The sequence below is a fragment of the Pundamilia nyererei genome, unplaced genomic scaffold (genome assembly GCF_000239375.1).
Source record: "Pundamilia nyererei isolate P.nyererei 1_Seehausen unplaced genomic scaffold, PunNye1.0 scaffold00024, whole genome shotgun sequence".
NCBI lineage: Eukaryota > Metazoa > Chordata > Actinopteri > Cichliformes > Cichlidae > Pundamilia > Pundamilia nyererei.
Genome location: NW_005187425.1, coordinates 3,374,994 through 3,401,476, shown reverse-complemented (window position 1 = coordinate 3,401,476; position 26,483 = coordinate 3,374,994). Strand labels below are relative to the sequence as shown.

Here is a 26,483-nt window from a genome sequence, read left to right as displayed (position 1 = left end):
CCATACTGATTTAGATGGCTTTTGTGCTGCAGGTAAAACTCTGCCAGTCAGTATGTTTCATGTGAGAGCTCGCCTTGACCAGGTGGAGACCTTGTAGACTTGAATAGCTGGTGGCCTTAAAAAGAGCATAAAGGACTCTCGGGGGATTTTTGTGGTTTGGCTTAATGCGAGAATTTGTGGGGGGCAAAAAGGATGAGGAGAACCAGAAATTGACTGCAGCACTCAGGCAAAAGTTGTCCTGCTACACCTGCTGTTGATCATTCCTTTCCAGCTAATGACTGTGGGTCTCTGTGACACACAGCAATTCAACACTTGTTAACACACACACACATGCACTCTAACAGCATAACCCATCTCTATGCCTTCTTACTACATCATATCAGTGGCAGCTTGACCTTCTTGATTTATCAGGATTCCAGTAGAGGGCAGAAATACAACAGCGAGCCACTGTATTTCACCCACATTGGTTCCAGAAACACACAGACCCATTCCCTGACTTTGACAAAGCCAAGATGGCTGCTTTCGTAAGAGGATGTTTCTCTTTTTTATTTAAACCCTAGTCTTAACCCATTCATTTGGTCCTTGTTACAGATATGAAACCTTTTGAGTACAATTGTATATCAGTCACAATACCACAAATCAAGCTGCAAGAAACCTTCCTATTATTTCTGCACAGCGTAAATGTATATACTGCTTATGAAACGAGGCGCCATGGTTTTAGGTTTATTGGTTCCATTTATTATGATGAGTGTTTGTTTGAATTTATTGAATGTTTATCTAAAATAAATACAAATAATGTTCTAAAAGAGATTAAAATTGCAAAAAATTGTAGGGATGAAAATTTGTCATATTGAGATTCCTGTGTAAATGAAGTGTTCCTTTTCTTCAGTTAATTAGGAATTAGACACATATGGATCAATTCATTTAGCTAATGAGCATCTCTAAATGGTTAAGGCGAGACTCCATCCCTCCTCTCTTCATTTGTCTTTTCATTTCTTCACATTTTATTCCCTCACCCCTCTGTTTTTTGTCCTGCCTCCCTCCCTTCCTTTGTATTGACGCCCTGGGACCCCATCTGGGCCCTTTGGAGGCGTGAAATGCACAGTAATTATTAGTAATCATCACACACCATCAGAAACGGATCCTAGTGCTGTAATTACATGATAAATGTCTGCCTAACACATGCCCTCTATTTAGCAGCCCCCTGGAGACCAAGGATAATAGACAGCTAACAGGGATCCGCAGAATGGGCCTTTCAGCGCTGGCCGGGGCTCATTGTCTACGCGCCAATACACCCTCGCCCCCCGTTTGGCAACAATGCAGACCCCGATCAATCCCCTGCTCTGCCCCCCTATCCAGCCTGCTGACCCCTCCTCATACACACATATCCCTTGTCACTGCTAAGTAGACAGCAACGTCAATCATTGGCATTACACTGCATTGCTAATGGCTGCCAAACAATTTCACAGGAGAGAAAAGAGTTTTGTTCAGCCATTTATCAGGTAATGGTGACTTTGTTTAATGCTGTTGCTGCTGACCCCTGAGCAAAATGTGATAATTGGAGTTATCATTATCTGCGTGTCTTTTGTTGCTTTTTCATGAATCGTTGTGATCGGAATGTAGCCAACATCTGGCTGCTTTTGATCAAGATTTTTATGGCTGAACTGCAAGAATTGTGATAAGCTTTTTGCCTATATGCTTGCAGTAACACACGTGCAAGGACTGCATGCCTGCAAGCCTTAAACATTCTGGTTTATTCCAGTTCTTCCAACGTATGCATTATCTTGCAGAAGAAGATATACTGTGACAGCCTAGCATGCAATAAAAACCTACACATGATGGGACTTGACTTCTCACTTGAGTAGCCACATGGCAAATTTAAATTAAAGTGGAAAACGTTAATTTGGAGTTACAGGCATATATTGTGCTTGTGCAATCTAAGCTACTTATTTATATAGAGTAGCATTATAACCACAACATGAGTAATGGCTTTTAAATGAATTATAATCCCTAAAAAGCATTTGATTTATAATATACACAAAAAATGTATAATTTCCTTTTTCCAAGTTTAAAATTATAATTTTTTGTTCTTCCACATCAGTTCTAGTTATTCAGAAAATGTCACACTAGATCTCACCTAAGTTAAAACATGCAAAGTCACCTGCAGGCAGGGTGTAACTCTGAAAGCAGCAGTCAGAACTGACAGTGACAGTTAGGAGAGTGAAAGAGGCCACCAAGCCTAAAGGAGACTGCCTCTGCAGTTTTTCGATGCAAATAAGGCCTAGGTGAGTCAATAGACATGTGCAGGGCAACTTTTACACAACGCTTTTATATTAGTTTTTCATCGACTGTCACTGTACCTGAATCTACATATGGAATGATCAGATATGCATGCAAAAAAGTACGCTCTTATCAAAATGCATAGAGTGAAATGAGGAATCGTGTTTGTGGACAACAAGGGGAATTTGCCTGAGATTTGCCTAGCTGGCTCTAAACAACGGTCAACTATTCGGGGATATTTTATATATTGCCCAGGTATGGCCACAAGAGTTTTGGCTGTTAAGCAAATTTTATATACTGTCTTACATCTGGCCAGAATTTTAACAGTAATCGCTTTAAATTTTGGCATGCACACTGTTTATTTCTTGTTCCTGTTAACTCATGAATACATGCAATAACTGATTTACAAACATGGGTGTCAGTTGATACAATGGAAAGCCCAAATTACCTGTTTACCTCCAGTAACTGTTGAAATGGTCTCTTACAGGAAGAGGGTTGTGCTTTAAGACAAAGGCAGTTTGAGTTTAAACGGAGGCCCACAGTTTTCCATGCTACCACACACTGTTAGAGACTCTAACAATACTTTATTTTACGTGTAATATGGCGACATCTTTAATTTATTCTGACCTTACTTATCCTTTTACTGGTTGATTTTTTAGCTTCTCTGAGTTATTGCCCAACATTGCCATGACCACACATACAAACTACAAATGTAACAGCTCTGCCTGAGTACAAAACCGAAAGCAGACACTGAATGAAAAGCCGAGCAATCTCAGAGTATGACAATAACAGACATATCAACTATCCCCTAATTGATACAGCTAGGCGGTCAGTCAGTTACTTAATGAATTGCTAATAGTCCTCAGCAATGCTATGAGTGACAGGGCCCAAACATTCCACCTGCCTGATGCTGCCCGGGGATTGAAGCGGATGGAGATGCTTCTCATTAACGGAGGCAGGATGCTTGGTGATTGTTCAGTCTTGTGTGGAGAGGCCTCTTCCTCATGGAGGCCACGCTTCTCTCTTAGCTAGTCTCCTTAGCGTCAGACAGCCAAGCATCAGAGTCACCGACAATGAAGACTTGATCAAAGAGACATTCCACTGAGCCTGGCTGAGCAACGGGACGGGATGACGGAGCAGAGCAGAGAGACTGACTGAAAGAAAGATGAGAAGAAAGAAGAAAAGAGAGAGGGGTGGTGGGAAGAAAAGGCTTATACTCTGCATAGTAATGCTGTAATTAGAGAGTTTGCAAAGCATACTTCTGCTGGCTAAAGAAATGGGATTGATCTAGAAGTCTGGCCAATGACACTCTGAAGATGGTTGTTGTGGGATTGGGATCCTGTTAAATCATTTACGTTGGCTTAACAGGATGGGTGTTAATCACTTTTCATTTATGTGTATTTATATATTGTAATATATTTTTTTCTGTTCTGATCAGCCGGAGCTGCAGTGAATGACTGCCGGTGTATCACTGAAAAGATATACTGGATAAAAGAGTTATGCGCATGGGTAAGAGTCGAGCTTTATACGCCATGCATTTATTTCTGTACTTGTCACCAACTGCAGCATTATTTATCTTAATGCATATAACTACTAGACCTTCAACTGACCCATAATTCCCTACTAATAACTGCTGTGGGCAGAGTGATTATAGCTTTTCATTAGTGCCGGCAGCTTTTACTAGTGCTATCCCAGCTAAAGGGCCCTTGCTGTAATTGTTAGCCATTATAAATATAGTGCGTTGAAGGTATAAGGGGGGTAGTGATGCCTTTTTGTTAACTGCTGATGATTGAGCAATTAAACTTTGGCAACTTAATTACCTCTCCACAGAAACATGGCTATGAGGCATTAGGACTTACATTATGGTAAACATGTTGTCAGAGATCAACGGCCTTGACCTGCGTGATATTTATTTGCAGCTGCTAGAACAGGTATGCAAGACATTTACTGTCAGGTGCAAACTAACACTGTAAAGTTATATTTTTTTTTATCATTTTTATTAGTTAAAAAATAAATATTTCAGTAATTATCACAATTTCATTTACATCAGTCATACTGCTGTTAAAAGTAAAATGTACCATTGGTATTTTCTATTTGTATCAGCACTGTTATTATAATATTAATTCATGCCTGACCACCAGCCTATTAATTAACTGCCTACTTATTGTACACAGAGAGAAAAATCAGGACCCACAAGCGGCGCCTCAACTAGTTTGCAGCATAGAAAGGCTAACAGATGTTGTATGGAGAAAAACAAAAAACACCAGAATAAAAAACCAACATCCATTCATCAGCCCAAGTAGGAATCACACTATGCAAGCTCCTCATTAAGTGGCATTAAAACTGTGAAGGTCTATAATTATCGAATAAATCCTTTCCCACATGAATGAATTCATCTGCGTGCCATAATTCTTCCCCACACAGAGCAGCTCTGGTGGTGAATGAGCCTTTTGTGCACCACTGTGGGAAGGCTTTTGTGAAATTACACTACTGCATAATGATGCTAATCATAAATTAGCATTTCAAGATGGAGCAGCATGTTTGTGTGTTTGAGTGTGTGTATTTTGTGCACGTGTGTTTATATATAAATTTGGCCATTTCAGTAACACACAACTTTTTTTTTGTTTATTTTTGTTTCTGTTTGGGCCCATCCACCAATTTTATATACTGTCCACATATTTTGTTGATAAAAAGTTATTTACGAGCCTTTCAGTTGTAAAATTCAAAATGTCTCTTGGTTTGTTTTATGTCTCATGGAACTTTTTATCCTCTCTCAGGTAGTCATTGGAGGACAGAGAGGATGCAACGTCGACTAAAGAGAAGCTAAACACATGTGAGTTTGCTTCCTTCACCCCACTCCCTAATTCCCTTCTGGATCGATATCTTATAATAATCTTTGCCTCCTCTGTCTTCTTTGTCTTAAAACTACAGCACAAAGAGAGGCACAAGCATGCAACCTGCAACACAAACACAAAACACAGGCATTGTGTATCCTAATAGGAACCACATGATGGTGATATTAGATTCAAGTTTCTATTCACTGCCCGAGAGTAGCAGGTGTGTGTTTCATTACCCACGAAAGAAAACACGACTCCACTGTGGGCTTCTTAATGTAAGGGCTTGACCCACTAATGAAAGGAGACAAAGAGACCAATCTAGAGGCAGCGCCCACTCTGTGTCCACTTAGCACCAAGCTAGAACCTTTGTCAATTAAGACCTGTCTGTTTGATGCGACAATTAACAAGGAGGCGGTTGGTCATTAATCCCAATATGGTTTCACTCACGATTAAGACGCACATCTTTGTCACAAACATTCATGCAGTCACAGAGTTTGCTGTAAACATCTTTGGAGTGTAAGGGGGGAAAGAAAAAAACCAAACAAATGGAAAGACAGTTGCGAGTTTGTTTGCATTGTGGCATCTTTCCCTAAATGATTATTAATATTGAATTGTCTGCTGTTTCAAATTGAGCAAATAAGTCATTTTAATAAACACCGACTCTAAGTAGGTATGTAAAAACATCTGTTAGCTTTGACTGATGGACACTTGTCACTCACAAATGATGATTCAAACTCGGTGAAGGTGGCTATAAGTTCTTGATATTTACTCAGACTCGTAAACATTGCTTTCAATTACTCAAACAATGACTGTCGGTGCCGTAGGTGTCAGGGTTATACAGAAGCTCATTTGCATGAAAAAGATATTTGTGTACTCAGAATGAAGCACACATGTAAATGATAACTGATGCATTGCGTGTTACAACAAAGGGATACTGATAGATATCCACATTTAAATTTCAATACTATTTACTTAACCACAGCTTTTCTCTGGAAGGGAATTATTCCAAACACATTGTTGTACATTTACAGTGAGTCATCAGTTGTTTTCCTCTTTGTTGTTGTCCCAGAATAAGGTCAGTGGAAAACATGACCACAGTGCTTTGCATCTTTCTTAGCTCTGCCAAACAAATGGGGTTTGTATATGCAAAGCATATGGGTTTTTAAAGATAGAACTTATTAAACAAAGACACCAGAGGTGTTCCTCAACACCACCACTACTCCTACAGTGTTTTACAATGTAATTCTTGAACAGTTTCAGAGACAAATGAAATCCATTGCACATATATGCCAAGAGGAGGATGCTTATTAACGCATTTTTGCAACTCGAAAGCAAGAGGAGAAGATGTGGGGGGATCTCAGTTTGAGATTTTTTGTGTAATTCGTGTATGTAACACCCGCTTCATCATCTGAAGCATGTTTCAGTAACCCTAGACAGGAATAACTTTCATCAACAGATGGACAAACACAATCTTAAAAATGAAAGCCGTTACAAAAAAAATACATTTTAGCCAACTTGTAAAGAGTGACAACTAAACTAGTTTGCAATTCACTGGATGCTGAAGGTATAGATTGGAAAACAATGTAATCACCAACAAAGATTTCAGAAGGACGGCTTAAAGCTGTAGCATTGACTGTGCACTAGGTGGTGCCCCGTCTCTTTACCAAGACAAAAAACACATTGTGTTACTTTTCGGCCAAACTCCACACTAAAGCTGTAGTGACGGGGCCGTACATCCGAGTAGAGTGATAAAGTTTGAGTCATGCGTGACAAAATCTTTTAGGTTACTGTCAAAGATGCTGTCTGTGTGTCTGTTTAAAGTTCAAAATTAAAAATGCACAGGGGGTTGCTTTAAAGCGAGAAGAAAAAAAAATGCTTGAGCACATGTGTGAAGAGTGCACTCTTTCAAACATGTATATTGGCACACAATGCATTCCTCTTTCTCTCCGTCTCCCTCTAATGTGATCTGAGGGGAGAAAACTAGTGCTGTTTGATTAAAAGGGATTCAGGTGATGAGGGCTTGAGTCTCAGTGCTCAGGGCCTATAGTTTCAGCCTGGCCCAAGGCAGCAGCTGGAAGCATAATTACATAGGCTAATTTATACATCATTAAGGCCTCCATATAAGTCACCCGTTTTGAAAAGAGCAGTTAAGCTACTTACACTTTTCACAAAACAGCAGCAATTCTGTATAAAATGAATGTATGCCGTTCTTCTGAAGGCATATGGTATATTTCTCACCTATTAATAATTCAAGTCGAATGAGCAAAAATTAGTTGGCTCGGTTACCGCTGCATTTGTCCCACATTAATTTCACCGACATTTTGTAAATGGGGCTATTACGCTAAAAACAAAGCAGAGTGAATGACCACGGTTTGCCGTACTTAGGAAAAGAGAGGGCCTCATTCGTACACCTGTCATTTTCAAACAAGGCACCATTATGGCTTGCAGAGAGGTGATATCACACCTTTCATTGTAGCTGCGTCCCTTCTGTGGAAAAGCTGTAGCCATGAAATAGTGAATTTCTGTGAGAGAAAGCCATTTGTAATCTCGAAATCCAGACATTTACTTTTCACTTCAGAGTCTGTCAAATTACTGCGTTTCAGTGGGCATTTCAAAATAAAAGAAGCCAATAATTTGCATTTTTACTGAGGCAGTTCACTGTCTGCTTTACTCATATTCTTCATATTCTTTTCGTCTAACAAAACATACACTCAGTCTCTCCTAAACTCTTAAACTCATAACTAAGGTTTAATTGAAATCAAATTAGGTCTTCTTTATATGGGGAGCTGTAGAGTAGACAAGTGAACAGGTGTTCTTTTAGATATATCAAAGCATATACATTTTAACAACCCTTGACACCTTACATACACACTTAGTTTGAGATGCGCGCACACACCGACACACTCGCATACACATTCACCATCAGCACAGAAGGAGCAGCTCAATGGGGCTGAGCACATTGTTGCTTTAACCTTCTGCGCCAGTTATCCCTCTCAGAGCTCCAAGCCTTGGCAGCTAACTCTATTGGCTTTTTGTCATGGAGCCTTGGCTTGTACAGTGGCTGGGAGTTGGGGGGAGAGAGATCAGGGAGAACAAAACGACCAGAAAAAGTCTTTTCTTTAACATTATTTTTGAAGTGAAGTGAGTGTGAGCAATGGCTAGAGGAGGCCTAGTCGAGGCTTTTATGGGCCTTGTCATCTTGGGGTCATTATGCTCAGCAGATCATTAGGCTTTGAAGAGGAGGCACAAGACAAGGTGCCCACAACCTCTCAGATGTGCCACAACTCCCCCACCTGACCCCTCTGCTCCTCATCAGGGCTAAACATCGCTTAAATGAACCGACCTCTGGCAGCCTCAGCTAAACGTACTGCAGCATCTATAAGACTGACTGATTTTGAAATGAATAGAGGGATGTTGCACACTTCCTTTCTAATCCTCTGGGTAGCTTAAAGTGCAAAATGGGTTCAGAAGTGGGTGCCTTTTGTCCCCTTCATCTCCAATCTGCAACCTTCCGCGGTGTGTGGTTGGAAACACAGATGAAGGTTTCCCAGCTTGGTCGAGAGGACTAACACAGAAATGGCAAAATCAAGACTTTTCATGTTATCTTCCAATTGCAAGTAGTGATTGTGTTTGTGTCATTAGGATATTTTACATGATGAATTCTTTCCCTAATGGACCCAGTAGCATGCAGGAAGAAACCAGTCAAAGAGAGGTCATATCTCAAATGGTTCACGTTCATAAATAAAAGGGCAGCAACAACTGAGGCGCTGTTAGATTCGTATGGGCTACATTTACAAACTCAGCTCTGTCGTTCTCATCCTTCCTCCGCTAGTATCTCTTCCTCCTTTGCTTGAATGTCACCACACTGCAGGAGGATTTAACGTTGCTTTTAACCCTCACCGCCTCATAATTACCTTGACATTTACCCTGCATTCAATCAAGTTTTTAACAGCAGATTTATTGCAATGACTTTTTTGTATTGCAGAAGGCAGCAGTAATTATGCAGGTTATTAAGAGTCTTCGTGTTAATGCAGTTTTACCCATGTAATATTCGCTGTGCTCTGTTTTCCTGTATGGAAGAGCACGGTGTCAGCTGCCTTAAGACAGAGTGACACAAGAAAGGACAGAAATACTATTAGATGAAGTATCAGATGACTTGGGGTATGAGGAGTGGAACAGGGTAGCACTGCCTATCCTTCCTTTATTGCTCAGGTTATTATCACAACTGCTGGGGAATTGTCGAGACGGGGAGATAGGAGTGGCAACGATCCATCCGGGACTCGTTCATCACCACACGCCGCAGCCCCCCGAATAGAAATTACATCTGCATCTGAATTAGTAACATTATTCGCCAATTTGGCTCAGAGTGAACATTGTTCCATTGAAGGTGGAATTAAATTAGAAAATGAGTGAGTCTTTAATTTTCAGATTATAAATCAGGGAATATAATTCACCTCCTTGTACCTTAAGGGCAATCACATTATCCTAAGCGACATTTTATCCTCAGCCCCACCAAGTGATCTCATCATAATACAGAGTCACACACCAATCATGCTTCCTAGGGAAGCAGGAAATACATCTTCTGCTCCAGAGTTAGACATAAAATATGGGTGTCTTCTCCTGTGCGGGAGCTTATTTTACATGAAATTTGATGGTCGTTTTGGACTCGCAAACACGGCAAAGTATTACTTGGTTCGAGCGATATTGCTTTCCTTTTTTAGCCCTCTTGAAGCATAATTTTGGCAGTTGATGACAAGTTGAACATCCAGAATATCAGAGTCTTACAACAGTAATTCACATGGCACTTGGAGAGTTTTATAAATGGAAAACGTATACCCACAACGAAAGTTATCCAAAGGTGTCAGCTGTAACGTTATGGATTTGAAACCACTCAAAAAACACCCCTGTACTTTTGCTGCAGTATGCGTTTTTAGTGCGACCCAAGCCTTTGAAAGCATCTACCATGGGGGGAAAAAATCTTCTGCAATAGCATGCGTGCTTTGTCCCTTTTCAAAACAATTCTGCAACATTTCAGTGAAATTGCTGCTCAGCTGTAATAAACAGCTTAGCGACTTAGAATTGAACATAACCTGTTCAAATTAAAAAGGATGGATCGACCTTTTAGAGCCAGCCTTTTCTAGTCTGTGTCCCAAAACTCTCTGTTCATTTCATTCTGGCCAATGCCCAGACCTCATTAAAAATAAATGCACTCCTTAAACCCCAACACTAGGCCTTTTCCATTAGGGAGAGAGATATGAGGGTGATAAACATTATTTGTGATCGGATATGAATCGTGCGAGGATTGGCTGCAATATTGGAAGCCACATTGAAAAGCGATTGTGCTTGAATTCCCCCATGCAGTTTCATGCCATATCACAGCTCTTGTAATTTGATTCCTATTCATTTTGACCATTGTTGTGTATTATATTGAAAGCCCTATCAAGCTGATCTAGACCAACCAATTTGGATTTTTGTTATTTTGTCCCACTTGGTTGATTTTAAGCTGATCAGGATATTTGCTTGGCACAGTCTTGGGCATTCTGAATAGCCTTATCTTACATTTAATTACCATACTCCCTTTGTTGAAGCAAAATTCATCTATTTTGCGGTGCAGTAGTGGGGTGTTTTTATGCCTGCGTGCATAAAAGGAAGAGGGGAAAGAGGGAAAGAGATGGGGAGTGTTTAGTTGTCCTCCCTTTCTGTCACTTTCTTTGATATACTGTACAGGTGTATTTTCTTGGAAACAGTGCGTTGGTGCATCCCCCATAAAAGGCAATAAAGCTGGGGCACACTATTGGAGATTCACCCCTGAGCGCTCCACTGACAACCTCCGAGACGTACACATTTAATATGCCATTGATTGATTGATTTTATGAGATATGGTTAACATTATCATCAATACCGCCCTGAGGACCAAGGCACCAAGTTAGTCTTGAAGGAATACTGCTTGTCACATGCTGTATATGCAAGATAAACATCAGTATAAAGGAAATTCTTTATAATATACCTTTTTTTCCATTAATTTATGACGAGGCAAGGGTGCATATTGGTGAAGCAAAGTGTGCGTGTGTAAGGCATGTGTAGGTCTTAAGCTCGCATCCATAAAGGAATGCGTTCATATGAAATTGCAGTGCAAATATAGTATATGCTGGTGATGGTTTGAGCTGTATTAGCCTGACTGTTTGACCCCAGCACGGTAGTCAACACGCCTGTCTTACTTTCCTACAGGTTCACTGACAGTCAGAGCAGGACGATAATGGCCACCCTTGGACATTCTGCACCACAGGGCAGGTATGTGATGGGCTACAGCTCATCTACAGCACATATTAATATTAATACATATAAAAGCTGTCCAACTGGCACAGAGTCATCAGCTGTAGATAAGCGTACACACACAGGAATGCATAAATGTGCATATGCAAAGGCACACAGTCTCTCAGAAACACATCTGCCTGCTTGCAGATACACACATATACAAAAAAAAAAAAACAAGTAAAAGGCCCATTATGGATGTAACAGCACAGCGTTTGTGGATGGACCGTTTCCCGAGGTCAGTTTGAAACATTTGCCAGCAGGAAACCTACACAGAGTGCCGGTTGTTCGCACCGTTTGGGGAAAACACACATTATGTAAATGATTCTTCTTTTGGAATAGAGCACGCACAACTAGAAACGGTGTGCTAATGGCTACCGTGTCAGCCAAAGCTAATGGTTGTTGTGTGTGTTTGCACATATGTGCGCTGCATTGCATGTGTTTCGTGCATGTCTGTGCATGTGAAAGTATGTTCACATCCCCTTTAACCGTGAATGAAAGGAGGGAAACATTAAAGTGCAAAGAGACGCAACAAAAAACAGTCAACAAGGAAAAAGTTTGTCTCGCTTTACATATTTCGGTTAATTCACAAAGGCAGTTTGGTAATGGACGAGACGTGCGCAGAGAGCTGACCCGCCTTCGGACGCAAAAACACAGCTTTTATTCATGAACTTGACAAAGTCGTCCCTGTCTCTCTTCTAACAGAAGGCACTGTAAGTAATCCAATTCTATTTGCATACTTTTATATTGGTTGATAGTTTGGTATCAACAGCATCTACAAACAGTCTGAAGTAATGGTGCATATACATAGTTCATTTGGCATAAATTGCAGGAAATATCTGATTTTAAAGAGTTGGGATTATACCTTTTCTATACTGGAGGCCATGCTGTTGAAACACAAGGGCAACAAGGAAATAAAACTCACATGGTTTGAAAATGAAGTTACTGAGGGGTGTCTGAGTCACTGACATGAACGGTGATCTGAAAAGCAGATTTCAATGTCAGTAAGCAAATGACGAGCCAGGTTCTTGTTTTCCTCTGCATTTCAGTAGGAGATGTAACCGCTGAGAGGGAAAATTAAATAGCAAATTACAAAGCCTTCTACGTGGTATCTCAAGAATAAGTGTGCACGGGCATGTAATGTTCATCATACTGTATGTCACAGAAGTGCTTGCTTCCTTGAACCTTATTGAATCAGCCTCTAATCTGTAATCAAACAAAAAATGAAGTCAGTTCCAGAAATATTGAGTGGGATATTGTTAAATGAGACAATGTTGCAAGAAGGTTTAAGCACTGAAGAATTGCAGTAAAGTTTCAAGAACAGAAGGACCTTTGGATTTGACTCCACGTGGTCCATTTATGACTTCCTGTTAGCAATATGACATGTTAAGAAAGAATGGGCACTTTTATTATCTTATACCTTGCCTAAAAGAAAGTAAAAGAAGGTCATATATGTGTACAGCCCACCTAAGTGCATTTTTTATTGGATTAAATTAAACCATGACTCCCTGGGGCTTCCACTATGACTAAACTTGATTCTGTCTTTGGTGCTAAACATGGACTCACTGAGACCTGTGATTACACAGTATGACAGAAATGAAAATAACTAAAGAAAAGGAATAAAAGGGTTGTTTGACAAATAACTAGAAAACCAAGATAAATAATTCATGTTCTGCAGATTTTTTTCTTTTTTCCTTTTGCATCTCTACTCTCTAATCAGACGACTGAAAAGAACAACACATGCAAGCAGCTGCTTTTAGTTTCACCTCTAGACTAAAGAAAACTCTGGTCTTCTCCGGAGCTGGGGGTTGGACTGGGACAGGACATTTTTCACCGTCAGCCTGACTTGCCCTAACAATGTGACAGTTGGTGACAAATAACCTGGCTCATGATTGAAATCTGACAAAATAACACTATGTTTTATAATAGTGTCCCCAAGCAGAAATATGGCCGTCGCAAACTAAACAGTGCTTCATCACCTCCATGCCAGTCCCAGCGGTTCTCCATTAAGGGCCAGATCATTGTGTTTTGCCTCCCCCCCCCCTTCCCAGCTGACCGCCGAAGTGACAGCCCCGGCTTGCTGCCATGACATTGAAAAATATTTGTACTGACAAGGCCACAAATCACTCGCCGACAAGTTTTAAAACTCAATGTTCACTCAATGTGCATCTGCTATATTCTCGTTAAAAGTGTAATATGGTAGTCTCTCCCCTCTGCGTTCTTTTATTATTACGGTATTGACAGCGACTATAATAAAGTTGTGCTGTTTTGATGCCAGGGAGGGAAGCGCGTGAGATGGAGAGATTGAAGGAAAGGGTGTATGGGGGTGAGAGACGAAGAGAATAGCTGAGATGGTTGAATGCTCACATGGCACTGTAACAAAAGTGCTCCATTTTCATGACAGAACTTCATCTGACATGTTTAGTTTGATGGTCTGCCTCTAGGTTTCTCAATAAGTCCAAAGCCTGCATTATACCGCATGTCGAAACATAACTTTGGAAGCATCAAATGTAATATCTTACCTAATATTCACATCTAAATCCCTCTATTTTCAGCGCTGCTGCCTTTCATTCAGCATACTGTAGCGGGGTGGAGTATAATCAGTATACTCTTTACCTGCTCTAGATTGCCATGCTCCTACTATACTAGTGCCATCGAGCCAGTGGTTACTCTAATATCCCCTTAGTTTGAAGCCTTGTCGACCATGTAGGCCCTAATGTGTGCCCAGTGCACACGAGTAAGTGTGCTTTAGGCTCATTGTTAACATAAGGCCAAATCTGTAATATAGCACGGACAATTAAGTGCACAATTTTTGTATAAATGCAAAATCCCTCACTGTGAATTATTTAATTCCCTCTCTCCAGTTCATTTAATAGAGCCCTTTTGGCGGGCGGTTTTAGTCACAGAAAACTAATTTGATTCTGCTCCTTGATTTAATTAGATTTTATGATATATGGTATTGCTAATTCGGTGGCTCACCATGCGTTGTCGGCGCCTGTCCCTTGCACTGGCGGTGAGCTGTCAGAGCCCCATTTTTAACAGTATTGAAAAATTCAAGCTTTATTATTGCCCCCTCACTCATTTTCTCCCATCAGAGAGAAAGTAATGAGCTTTTAGTCTCTCCTCTTTTACTCGTCCCCCTTTCCTCGTACTTTTTTCTTTTCTCTGTCTTCATCTCTCTGTGGCTCGGCTTTTTTTTTTTTCTTCCTTTCACCCTTTTTCAAAACAAGAGTGGATAAAGAGTTTGGGAGAGAACAGGGAAAGAACTGTAAGAGCGGGGGAGGCGGAAAGTAGAAATGATGGCACCAACAAGTGCAATACAATAAGGGAACAAAAAATGACATGAGCAGAGAATGAAATGAACAAATAAGATAGCAGGACAGGGGAGGGATGATCAAGTTAAAGACTGAGAGAAAAGAATAAACGCGTCAGAGAGAAGTGGAATGTGAACATAGCAGTGATGGTGAATATGAGAGATAAGTAGCAGTTGGAGTGGGAAAAGGAGAGAGAAAAGGGGAGTTGCTGAGGAAAATGGAGATCAAAGAAGCAAGAGGGAGAGAGAGTGGATGGGGGGGAGGGCTGCTGGAGACTGTGCTGCACGCTTGCAGCGCTCCAGGCTCGCTGCTCCGGCATTAGCGCACTGATTCATGAGTTAAGTTTCCCCAACTGCCCACGGCTATTAGCTTTCAGTTCCTTCGGCTGTCATTTAGACTCCAAAGAGTCTTTTGGTTAATGCACTGTTTTAATGAGAGTGCACCACTCGCTAATATATTTGACTGTATGAAAGGTCACAACAGGAAGCTAAACAGATTGAAAGAGAGGGAGCACAATGGCGGAGGCGCTGTCAAGAGGCAAGACAGCTTTTCGAGAAAACTGATTGGAGTTGGGGGCGTTAGGGGTGGGCAGCAGGGTTAGCGCTAACCTGTGAGGCAGCCGGCTGTGGTGTCGCTGTTCCACGCCTTGTACTCCTTTTACTCAGCGTCCAGCTGTGCGTAATAGGCCTCAGAACTGATGGGTTACTGCTCCCTCTAATAGTTACGCCCCATCCATCACCAGCTTTAACCAGAAAGAGAGAGAAAAGTTAGGGGAAGAGATGGAGGGGGACAAGCAATGGAAGGGGCAGACAGGAGGAGGCACATGTTTCATTACCCATATAATCACCAGTCTGATTGCCACACAAGCAATATAAGAGCATCTCACAGCAGCCCCGGGAAATTTATAGCTGTCTGACTATGAGATTCCCACCAACCCGTTAAATATTGCTGGAGCTGATATTAAAGGCAATGGGATAACTAGAAATCTGCAAACCTTTATTGAGTCTTATTCTATATAAAGATTATTGGTGTGAAAGCTTCTTTTGTTTTCTATTTCTGTCCTTCTGCGCTGTGTCCACTCAACTTTCACTAGATGATGCCTCTAACCTTGAGGTTCCTCACTGCTTTTAAACCCCAATATTTAAGCTTGAATAAGGGGGAACAACAGTGTTATCAAACATTTTGACAACTCTGCATAAACAAGCATGGCCTCCGCCCTCCACCCTTCTCACTCTTTGTCAAGTCGCGGCCCCCGTTTTGTCACAGGACACCCGTAAGGGACTGTCTCCAAGCCGCAGAGCCGTGTCTAGGTTTGGGCCCCAAACCCGATAATCTAACAGTAATCCATTCAAAACTAATCAAACATTTACAAAGGTGCCATGATATAGAGAGAGCGCTATTCATCAGCGTCCTCCATCACCAACACGCTGGCCGACCTCGTTACGCTCGCGGCGTCTCAATCTACCTATGCAAATGAGACAGCAGCGCGCGGTGGTGAGCGGGGGACTGACAACCAGACTTGTGTATAGAAATTATAAACAAATATTCATCCATTATGGGAGGAGTCACATGATTCAGGAAGTGCCTGGCAGTGAAGGTGCATACAAACTCTTCTTCTGTTGAGCAATTACTCACCGCGCAGGAAGTGACAGTGTTGTCAAGGTGAATTAGCAGCATATGTCAAGCTTTTGTTATAAATCCAAGCCTACTGTAACCCTTATTTCCCCCCTCTACGATGTATGTGCTCAGTTGATGATATATCAACACAGCTCAGAGATTTATAATTCAGCGAGGGTGATTCCACAGGGGGAGTTGTGGTGAGACATGGGACAGGTCTTGTGGTGATGGTTGAGGGGTTTTGGGGGGTGAAAAGTGGACTCCTTTCGCTGTAATCCTCTCCAAGTGCCTGTAGGCTCCAGACCTTTTCCCCCCCATTACCCAAACCATTTGTTTATTGTGCAGTAATTACAAACCTTCAAGCCTAAAGGCAAACAGGCGGAGAGGCACTGTAATGATGGAGACATTTATAACAATATATCACAACAGTGGTAGAATCAAAGAATGTATTTAAGTCACAGGATATCAATATCAACGAACAGCAAAACAACCAGGTGCCTATGACTTCAGTGAGTTGGGGCTTGTTGAAGAAGGGAATATGCACTTGTTTTGGTAGACTATTATTGATTTGTAATGAGCCTGATTCCCCTTAAAGGCTAAAGTGTTAGCAAGGTAATATGTTGCATTTTATTTAGCAATTTCATGCATGTTTGCCTCACAAGGTTAAAAACCACAATCTGTTCTGAGACCAAAAAAAGAAAATTTTCTCATTTTCAGCACTCCAGAAGCCATTTAATGCTCCCTGTGTTAGAGTGGCAATCCCTATTACCGCTGGATAAAGTGTACCCTTTTTTATTTGAAATGAAAATGTCAGTAATTTCTTTTGAGATTGATGACTCCTTACACGCAGGCCCAATAAATGAAAAATTGATGAGGCTCAGTTCTCTCTTTTAATATTTAAGGCAATATTAAAGTCTCTCTTACATCTCATGGAAATAGTTTTATTTAAAAGGAATAAGACCATTGGGCATTGTTTACTGAGCACCTCATGCATGTTTTATAAAGCTGGTGCCTCTTGGAGGAATTCAAAGGCCCTTGAAATCGTTACTGTTTTGCAGTAAGTATAAAACGACTTAAGAGGAAGTCGAATGGCATCAGCATTGTTGTGTAGCTGCTCCCTTGTTGTTGGATGTGGGCTGCTTTGATGAGAGTTCCAGTGGTGGATAGCAGTGCCAGAAAAGGCGGGTGGGGTTGGGGGGGTGCACAATAAATGGCTGAGATTTTATTTCTTCTATTGGGTCGTAATGTGTGCTCGGTGAGGAAATTGATGTTTAACGTGGCTGAGCGGACGAACGGGATGAATTGCCATTTAAAACAAAGACCCATGGGTTGAAAGCAAGGCAGCGAGGAGGAGAGGGAAAGTTAGGAGTAGGACAAGGAGAGGAAGCCACTTGAATGGTTCAGATAGTTTAAAACAAGGCAGAGGCAGGGAGAGTAGCAGGCAAAGCAGAAAAGGATACCCAGGTATTATCGGATAAGTTGTCTCGGTTCAAATAGGTCCTAAAATGGGCCAAAACGGTGAGCTCGTATATGAAAATACACAATGGACCAACTTGAGCAAAGGACTTAATAGCTGAGAACAAAGCTTGACCCACGCTGTCTTTCATGGCGTTTGTGTACATTGAAAGCTACATAGTGTTGAGTAAAGCGTGAGCTAGATTACTAGGTTATTGACCCCAGAATATTTTAAAGGCAGATGGTGACAGCATCAAGGAACAAAATCCTGCCATGATCATTTGAGGCATATTCACAATACCACTCTATTGTTATGCTAGTGTGAAAAACCTGGCCGAGATTTAAGTTGAATAAGTTGCTGAAGTCTAATTTTTTTTTTTATAACCAAAACTCACTACATGTACACACCTATGAACAGACACAAGCATGGAGCATACTTGGACACACACACTCGAACAGAAAACATCATATAGTGGAAAACCTCCTATACCAGCAGGACTCAATCAGCAGCTCCAAGTTGAGGAGCCCATTACATTGTAGTGGTGGTTAACAGGGACATTCGAACTGAGAACCAAGATACTCCAGCTCCCATTTAGACAAATTAAATCAAGTCCCATAATGCTTTATGTATCTGTTGCCTGGGTTACACATCCTAGCACACCAGGCCCCTTGATGGAGGGTGGAATGAAGCCTTTTATATCAGATGCTTCGACAACAGGGGGTGACTACTACCTGCCAACTATTATCAAAGGCACTGGTTTCATAGCCCTGCCATATTTTTTGATTGATCTAAATTACACGTCAGTGAGTGCTGCAGTAACATGATCTATAAAGAGATAGCGACTACTTGTACATTATTAAACTCCCCGAGCGGCTGCTCTGCTTTTCGATTGCTGTAATTATCTGTGCTGGAGGCACAACAAGTGGCCCAAACACAGCTGTTAGCCTGCCTGTGCACCCGAACACTGGTTGGCATTAATTGTTTCTGAACAGAAGCTACATTTGGCAGAGGTTAATATTAAGAAGAGGGGTAGAAACATGCCATTATGCCTCGATATAAAGAAACAGCATATGTGCATTTTTACCATTTAGATTTTTTTTTTGTGCAAGTAAGAATATTATCTAAATTGAACAAATCTACTCTCAGTCTTGTGGTTTTGGTAAAAGCCTTGTTGACACCACTGTGGTCCCAGTAATCACAGCTCAGCTTGCTGGAGCTCAGGAGCTCAAGATGTGCCACTCAGCTGATATTCATCTTTACATCTTCTCTCCAATACCCCATGAACGGAGATTAATCAGCCAGTGGCCTTTATATCTTTTAAAATAGAAATTCCAGTAAATCCTCTCAACTTTAATAGTAACTGCCTGTGCCCCTCTGGCATCCCGCCCCATAAGATACAGAAAGTCAGCTAAAAAGGATGGCATTCTGGGAGACCTGAGGGACCTCTGTGGGACTCTGTCATGTGACCCATGGTGTCTGACACCATGGCACCAACCATGGTTTGTGGCTGGTCCTGGTGTTGTGGTGACACAGACCGTAAACAGGGCGTATCAGTTTTACCGCAGCGCTTTTCTTTACCTCAGAAGAGATCTCTTAGCACATAACTCTGCAACTATAGCTAAGACGGGGGATGATAAAGCAAAAACTTGCAGTCAGGCCCACAAATAATAATAGCGCTGTTAAAATCATGGAGATTCCAAATACCTTCACTAATGTTGTTCTGTTGCAGTTTTATGTAAAAGCAGAACATACATGTAAACAGATTTTTTATTAAAGAAATCCATACACAAGCCTGCATAATGCGTCTCTCTTGGTTTACATCACCACACGCCATCAATGCCTTTTGCTTGCAAGCCTTATTTCATATGGCTCACCTTTTACGAGGACTGCTTGGGAGTGGAACAGCAGATGCAGACATTGAATTCGAATTCATACAAGGCAGACATAATATCAGGCAATATAGAGGCAGACAGAGAGGCTATTGAAATGCAAATAGACTGCTGGGGCCGTGGCAGCAGGGAAAAGAAATTGGCCAGGATGACAATGCAAGTAAACCACTCCAGTTTGTCAAGAAGGCCACGCTTTGTCACAAAACTGGGAATGGATTTCAGTACAAGTGCTGCTACAGCACTAAAAAGAATAATATTCAAAAATAGGAGGAAAGGAGAAATAAAATAGTTGCCCACTACACAACTCTCATGTTAAGACTGAGAAATGCCTGTAAAGTTAGCGTTTTTCAGTTTATTGCTGTGTGTTTTCCAAGGGACCCTCTTACGTGTGCCGGTTTATGGTGGACCATGAATGTGAGCGATGTTGAGAGTGAGAGGGAGAGGGATACAATGTGCATGCATGTGTGCGCTGGTGCTGGTGTGCATGCACACTTTCTTCATGCTTCATTCTTCTCATGAGTGGCCTTTCAGTTCATGGCGTGTTTTGTTAGTCAGGTTGGCACGCTCCATCAGGAGGAGGGACACAGAACTGGGAGGCCTCACCGGACCCTCAGCCGTAATAAATTACCTACAAGTGCTGCAGAACAATAACACAAAAAAGTGCGAGCCATCCATTTCACCACCATTTACAAGAAATCAATATCAATACTTAATGCAATGCGGATGAAAAATGAGCAGAGATACAGGGGCATAATGCAAGCTCAAATGAAAGACCTCGGAGTGCTGCTTCCCAAGGGTTTCGGGGGATGAGGAGGGAGGCAAAATGTAAAAAAAAAACCTGAAGTGTAAGAAAAAGTGCATTATACCTTTTGTTTTTGTCCCTAGTCTATTTTTGTAGTTTAAGTTTCATAATAATCTTTTCTCAGCCTGGTTATCTAATTGTAAATCAATATGCAATTTTGCCTCGCCAACAGCCCAGGACAGAACATGCACAAACATCTATTTAAAATACTCCGTCTTTAGAAAAAAGTACGTTGCACTTAAAGCTGAATTTTGTTCTTTTTCAGATCGCTGTAGCAGCAGTGGTCTTCACCATCATTACCTGTTAAATGTGCGGACGTTTCCTTAGCAGTCAGTTCAGATCTCTTTACCATGTCCCAAATGAATCATCTGTTAAAGATAAACATGATCTATATTTGTCCTGGAGGCATGCTGCATGATGTCATCTCTGCCTTAATGTCCCATTTCATTGTGGTGCTTGGTGATGTATTACAGATCTTTGCATGCTGTGTAGAAAACTAATATATATATATATATATTTCTTTTTTGACTAACTGGTGATAAAGACACTGAAATAAGCGTAAGAAAAAATTGGGTAAAACGTAGATGCAAGGAACCTTTTTGTGCAGATCTGAATTTGATTGCTGTCGTATGTTTGCGCATTGTTATGTGTTTGTTTTATTTAGCTGATTTATGGTATTACGTTGCATCTTTTTATGCACGAATCGCAAATGTCTGTGGCGATTGAGTGAGGAAACACATTTTACTGCTAAAGCCTCAATTAGACTTGTCACCCGCAATAAAAGTTGATTTTGTGATGATGTTCCGTGTATTTATGGTTTGATAAGCTGGAGAGCTACCTAGCCGTTTAGTCAAAGGGTCACATCTTCCTTTCTCCTCCTCTTTATGGTCCCTGATAGCAGATGCAGCATTCAACATATGAACTGTAGTTGTCTGGGTAAGATATGATCTTGCCCCCACAACTCTAAAATTGCCTTTGCTCTGGAACATGCAGGCTTCTTGAGTGAGACCTTTAATGAAAAAGCATGCATAATGAAAAAGGCAGGTGAAAATGAAACAGTGATATCTGAAACCTGTTCGGCTTAATATGAATCCTTTTACTGCTTCTTCTGCACTTTCCAACCAGCTCCTGCTTCCCCAAGTGTTTCAGCCCTGGCATTTGTCACCAGTAGATGGCACTGTAGCCAAGTTTCAGGCTACACGGCCAGCAATTTCACCTGCCAGCTCTGGCTGCCAAAGAAAAAAGTGCAAATGTATTTGTTTCACCCTAGCTCTGAGGGCTTTTTCTGCTGTTGTGTTCAGGGCCAGATGCAGTGTGTGTGACACAGAGAGAGAATATCAATAACCAATATGCTCACAGGCTGCTGGCCGATGGTTCCAAGTTCTCTAAGCACAGTGGTGATCCCCCTTTTAAAGTCTGTTCCTATTCAAATTACACTCTTATTGCCCTGAAAACGAATGATCACGGCTTTGGTAATAAGCAACCAAAAACTTTGCATTTTTCTTGTTTTTTTTCCCCCCACTCTTTGTATTTCAGTTACTCATGTTACATGCCATCAAAAGCACCGTGTATATTCTTTACTATTTCGTCTGCCTACATCTGACTTATCAAAAGCCAAATAACATCAATTAGTCTTTGGAGGATAGAGTATTTTGTATGGTTAAAGGTCTGGTGTCGAGTTCTGAAGGGAGCCATTGTCCCTTCTTGAGCTTCAGTCCTTTAGAGAGCATAAGTGTTTATTGAACTCAATAGAAAGCGTCGGGACAAAGGGACCTGATATTCCTTACTCACTTGCTGCATAGTTTGTATCATAATTTCACTATAAGTTGTTGCGATCAGCGCATTGTGAGGAATTTTGGCAGCCATTCAGTGTGGCTCTTTGAACCCGAGCTGGCCCAGTTGTATTGTGGGTTTCACCTGGGCACTCTTGAACACCAATAATAACCAAACAATGGTGCTGACTTTGAGGGTATTTGGGATTTTTATGTGTAGCATTAGTGGGTTATCTGCTGTGGTTGTGACAGGGTTGACAGAGTGGGGTGAGCTTTGAAAGGGTTGTGGTTTGACATGACATGTAAAGGCTGCCTGTTGTTGTGGTGTAGAGCTGCAGGCCACGCAGAAAAAGAAAGTGCTCATATTTCTCAAATACAAGACAAAATTATCTCCACTAGATTGGTATTGAACTTTGGGGGAATTCATGCTTTTTTTCTTCAGTTGGCGAAATGTAATGCAATTAAAGCACTCCAATTATAAAGAAACTCCACCAGCTCAATAAAATAAAGATCAGAATTCACTCCAAATATTCTATTACAAGTTGTGAGGATTTCTTTTAGCAATAACCTGGAATCATGTACTTCATGCATTACACACCCAGACAGATAAGTAAGCGATAGTGCAGAGAAGAGTGTGACAAAGTTCATGCCGTTGTCCCTGTGTCACCCGAGGCAGGATGAGCTCATGGCTGTGCAGTACAGAATCAAAGAAAGGTGTTGAACCGAGGGCGGGCCTTAGTGTTGCCGTGTCAGAGCTAACATCAGTGCAGCACACACAGCAGTCATTCACTATTGTTTATTGAATGACTCTATCAGTGTCACAGGGCACGTATAATATGCCTTTCTGCAAACAAAACCTTGTAGTAACAAGGTACGGGTGTTGTTTTCTTACTATAAATATGCGTCACTTAACATTTTACAGTGTAACATTTGTGGAAATTGGTGTATTCATATTCTTAGAGATATATAGATAAGAATATCAATACCACGTTCATATCTCAAGGTTAAGTGATGAAATGGTTAGCGTAGCTTTGGATAAACAGTGAAATCAGAGGAGATGATGTGCGTGGCACTTTCCAAAGATGAAAATGTCAGCATTTCTAAGGCTTGATAATTAACAGGTAAGTAGGTAAAGGTGTTCTCCTAAATGTCAAACTTTCCTTCAAAGAGCAGACTAATAAAGTGAATGGCTAAATTACTTCCTCATCTTGGTCAATATTTTATTTTTTTTAATTTTAGCAATTTGTACTCATACTTTGAAGTACTCGGGCATTTGTTTGTATTGCAATTAGAGATTAAGTGTTAAGGTTCAGTATATTTGCTCATTTTGGAGTATTTCCTGAAGCGTATTGCAACTTAATTGCAAAAATGTAGCTTCATGTTGAGTGATATTAATTTCTCTGGTTTGAAATTTGGGGTCATCAACCCAAAAATTCAATGACTACACCCACTCAGCTTTCACGATGCCCTTTTACATTAATTCCAAAGCTTCCTTTCTGTATCACCCACTCTGATCTTTTCCTTCTTTCCTTCCCTCTCTCCTTCGCCTCATCTACCCCCACATCTCTCTAGTGATGTTTTTTTTTTTTTTTTTTTTTTTTTTTTTTTTTTTTTTAGATCACTTCCATTAACACTGGCATGCTGAGCTCTAATTACTCACTCACTCAGCGTTCTGGGCTGCCCGCCGCTCATTTGGGTAAGCAATGTGGCCCGTTAGCAAGATGCTTGTTAACTGAATGCACTTAATTATATAAGAAGATAATTACATGTAAATGTTGCATCTAAAAGCAGCCATCCAACCCTGCTTGCTGATTTAATAGGCACATGTTTAGGATCCCTGTTTTGTTTATTTTAGAACGAGGTGATTAATTGCTTGCTCTGATGAATCTGCTGGATATTGTTTCCATAGTGGCACAGGCCCAGCCACAACAAGGTTTATGAAAACATGTTTACTTTCCTGATCTGATTTCTATAACATGGAATTACATGTTAAAACACTGACTGTATGGACTTAGGCACTGTTCACTGATGTGCGTGACACAGCACAACTAAGAATAATGAGAAAAGTCACTTAGTAGACATGATGCAGCAACAACATAATCATGGACCAAGATGCAATAATTGTTAACAAGATGATGTGCTAAGAACAGGCTGCCTATCCTTTCTTCTACATGTGCAAAAAGAAGAAAAAAAAGATGGCATTAAAGTGGCTCGTTTATCAATATTCTATTGTCCAGGGTAAATGGTGCGACTCTAAGCTGAATTTCATTCAAGCTCCTGTCAAATGAAGGATTATTTAGTGTGTTTTAAGAAGCTGGAGTGCAGGGTGGAGATAGGGGTCAGAGTTGGAGGGCTCCCTGGGGAGGTCCGGAGGGTCTCGGGGACATCAGTCGTCCATTATGAGCTAATCAGAGGGGGGAGTGTTCAGCTGTGTGTATGTTTGTGTGTGTGTGTGTGTGTGTGTGTGTGTGTGTGTGTATTGAAAATGGGGCTGGATAGGATGAAGAGAGGTAGAGGGCCGCCACATGTTGTGGGCACTGTGTGTGTGTGTGTGTGTGTGCATGTGTCCATGTGTTAGCAAGGGAGATGATGAGGTCTTGCATCTTAATCTCTCAAAGCAGCAGAAGGCAAGATCCCCCAGGATGTTCTCTGCGGACCCTCACTCCCCACGTGAATGTGGGACATAGACTTCCAGCCTCCAGATGCTTGCAGTTCGATACAAGCCCCAAGACTGACATCCACCCATACTCTCACAGGGCTCTTTGCACAGCCCAGGGGACCTGCTGTGTTAAGAACATGATATAGTATTTACAAAAAAATATTTGTAAATGGAAGCCGTTAGCTTGTCTGTAATGGGGGGCCTGTCCGTGCTGCTATTTCCCAGCTGGCCCTCTTTGGGAGGAGGGATAAATGTCAGGAGATGTATGATCCAGGCGCTTGGCTGGGACTGCTTCTGTCTCATTCAGGCAGCCAATGTGTGCACTCTGTGAGTTTAAGCCACTCGGCCAAACAGAAGCCAACGGCTCCTTCTCTTACCGCCATAGAAACAAACCTTGATGACTGAAAGTGCATCAAAAACATTAAGTCGTATTTCATTTCACATAGCTGGAGCCACCCTGTAGCGGAAGGGAGACTGTGAAATTTCCAGTAAAAAGCTACGCTTGTTACGTCCCCCCCCCTCCCTTTATAACAAGCACTTTCAGATAATGAATTGATGTTTCGATTAGATAGGCTTTATTTGTAACCACTCAGGAAACAAATACACCACAAGAAACAAAATATTGCCAGGGAAAATTCGACAAAAAACCTCCATTGATTTTCTTTTTCATAGAAAGAGGAAAAAGTCCATAGCTTTGATGCTCTAAAAGCACTAACAGAGCTGTATGTGATAAACTGAAATGCCCTGTTTGTGTTACTGCAACAGTGGAAAGTTTAAAATGTCATAGTCGGTCAAGCCGGAAATTTTCCAGGTTGATTTGAATATTATTTTGCAATATTCACATTTTCCACTTGCCAAATATAAATTGATATCAAGACAAAGTTGATTTTAATTTCAACAAGTACTTGAAAGCTCTTTAGCAGGCGTGACTGGGAAGCCATTTTTAAGGTTACTTGAAAAGATAACACAGTTTATTTTTGAGAACAATTAATTACACAGCTTGTTTGCAGTGTTCATTTGGAGGATACATGGATTGGTAGCCTGTAAGTAGAAGCTGCTCAGGGAGGATTGGGTGTATCAGAGACATCTGATCCATCCCTAGGCGCACTTTTACAGCCTCTGAAATGAGACGCATCTTTGATTTGCCTGCCCTGTAAACAGAAAGAGACATGAAGGGGCTCTGGTCTCAGCCTCACTCCGAGCTGCCAAAGATTCACTGCCTGAAAAATGGACACAGTCAACCTCGTGACTCTGACACGTTTTTTCCACTACCCTGCCATGTTAGACAGCTGTTGAAATGATGGTTTTGTCAGTGTTGATGTAATTGGAAACTTTGTTAACACACTCATTGTAATGGAGGAAAATAAAGTATATTCATAACCGACAGTTGGGATCAGGATTAACAACATACCAGCAATGTTCACATGCCCATTGCTATTTACTTTTTTTATTATGAAATACTTCCCAGTTTGGAAACACACACACACACACACACACACACACACACACACACACACACACACACACACACACACACACACACAC

General features: G+C 41.2%; 1 long non-coding RNA gene across 1 annotated transcript in view; it reads left to right on the top strand.

The window, feature by feature from the left end:
• LOC102197253 (uncharacterized) overlaps window positions 1-23,968 on the top strand; it is a 41,201-nt gene extending 17,233 nt beyond the window's left edge. Inside the window, exons 2-3 of the long non-coding RNA XR_311577.1 lie at window positions 5,058-5,113; window positions 23,897-23,968. This is a non-coding gene — a long non-coding RNA (uncharacterized LOC102197253). The remainder of the gene's footprint in view (window positions 1-5,057; window positions 5,114-23,896) is intronic.
• The last annotated feature ends 2,515 nt before the right edge of the window (window positions 23,969-26,483 follow it).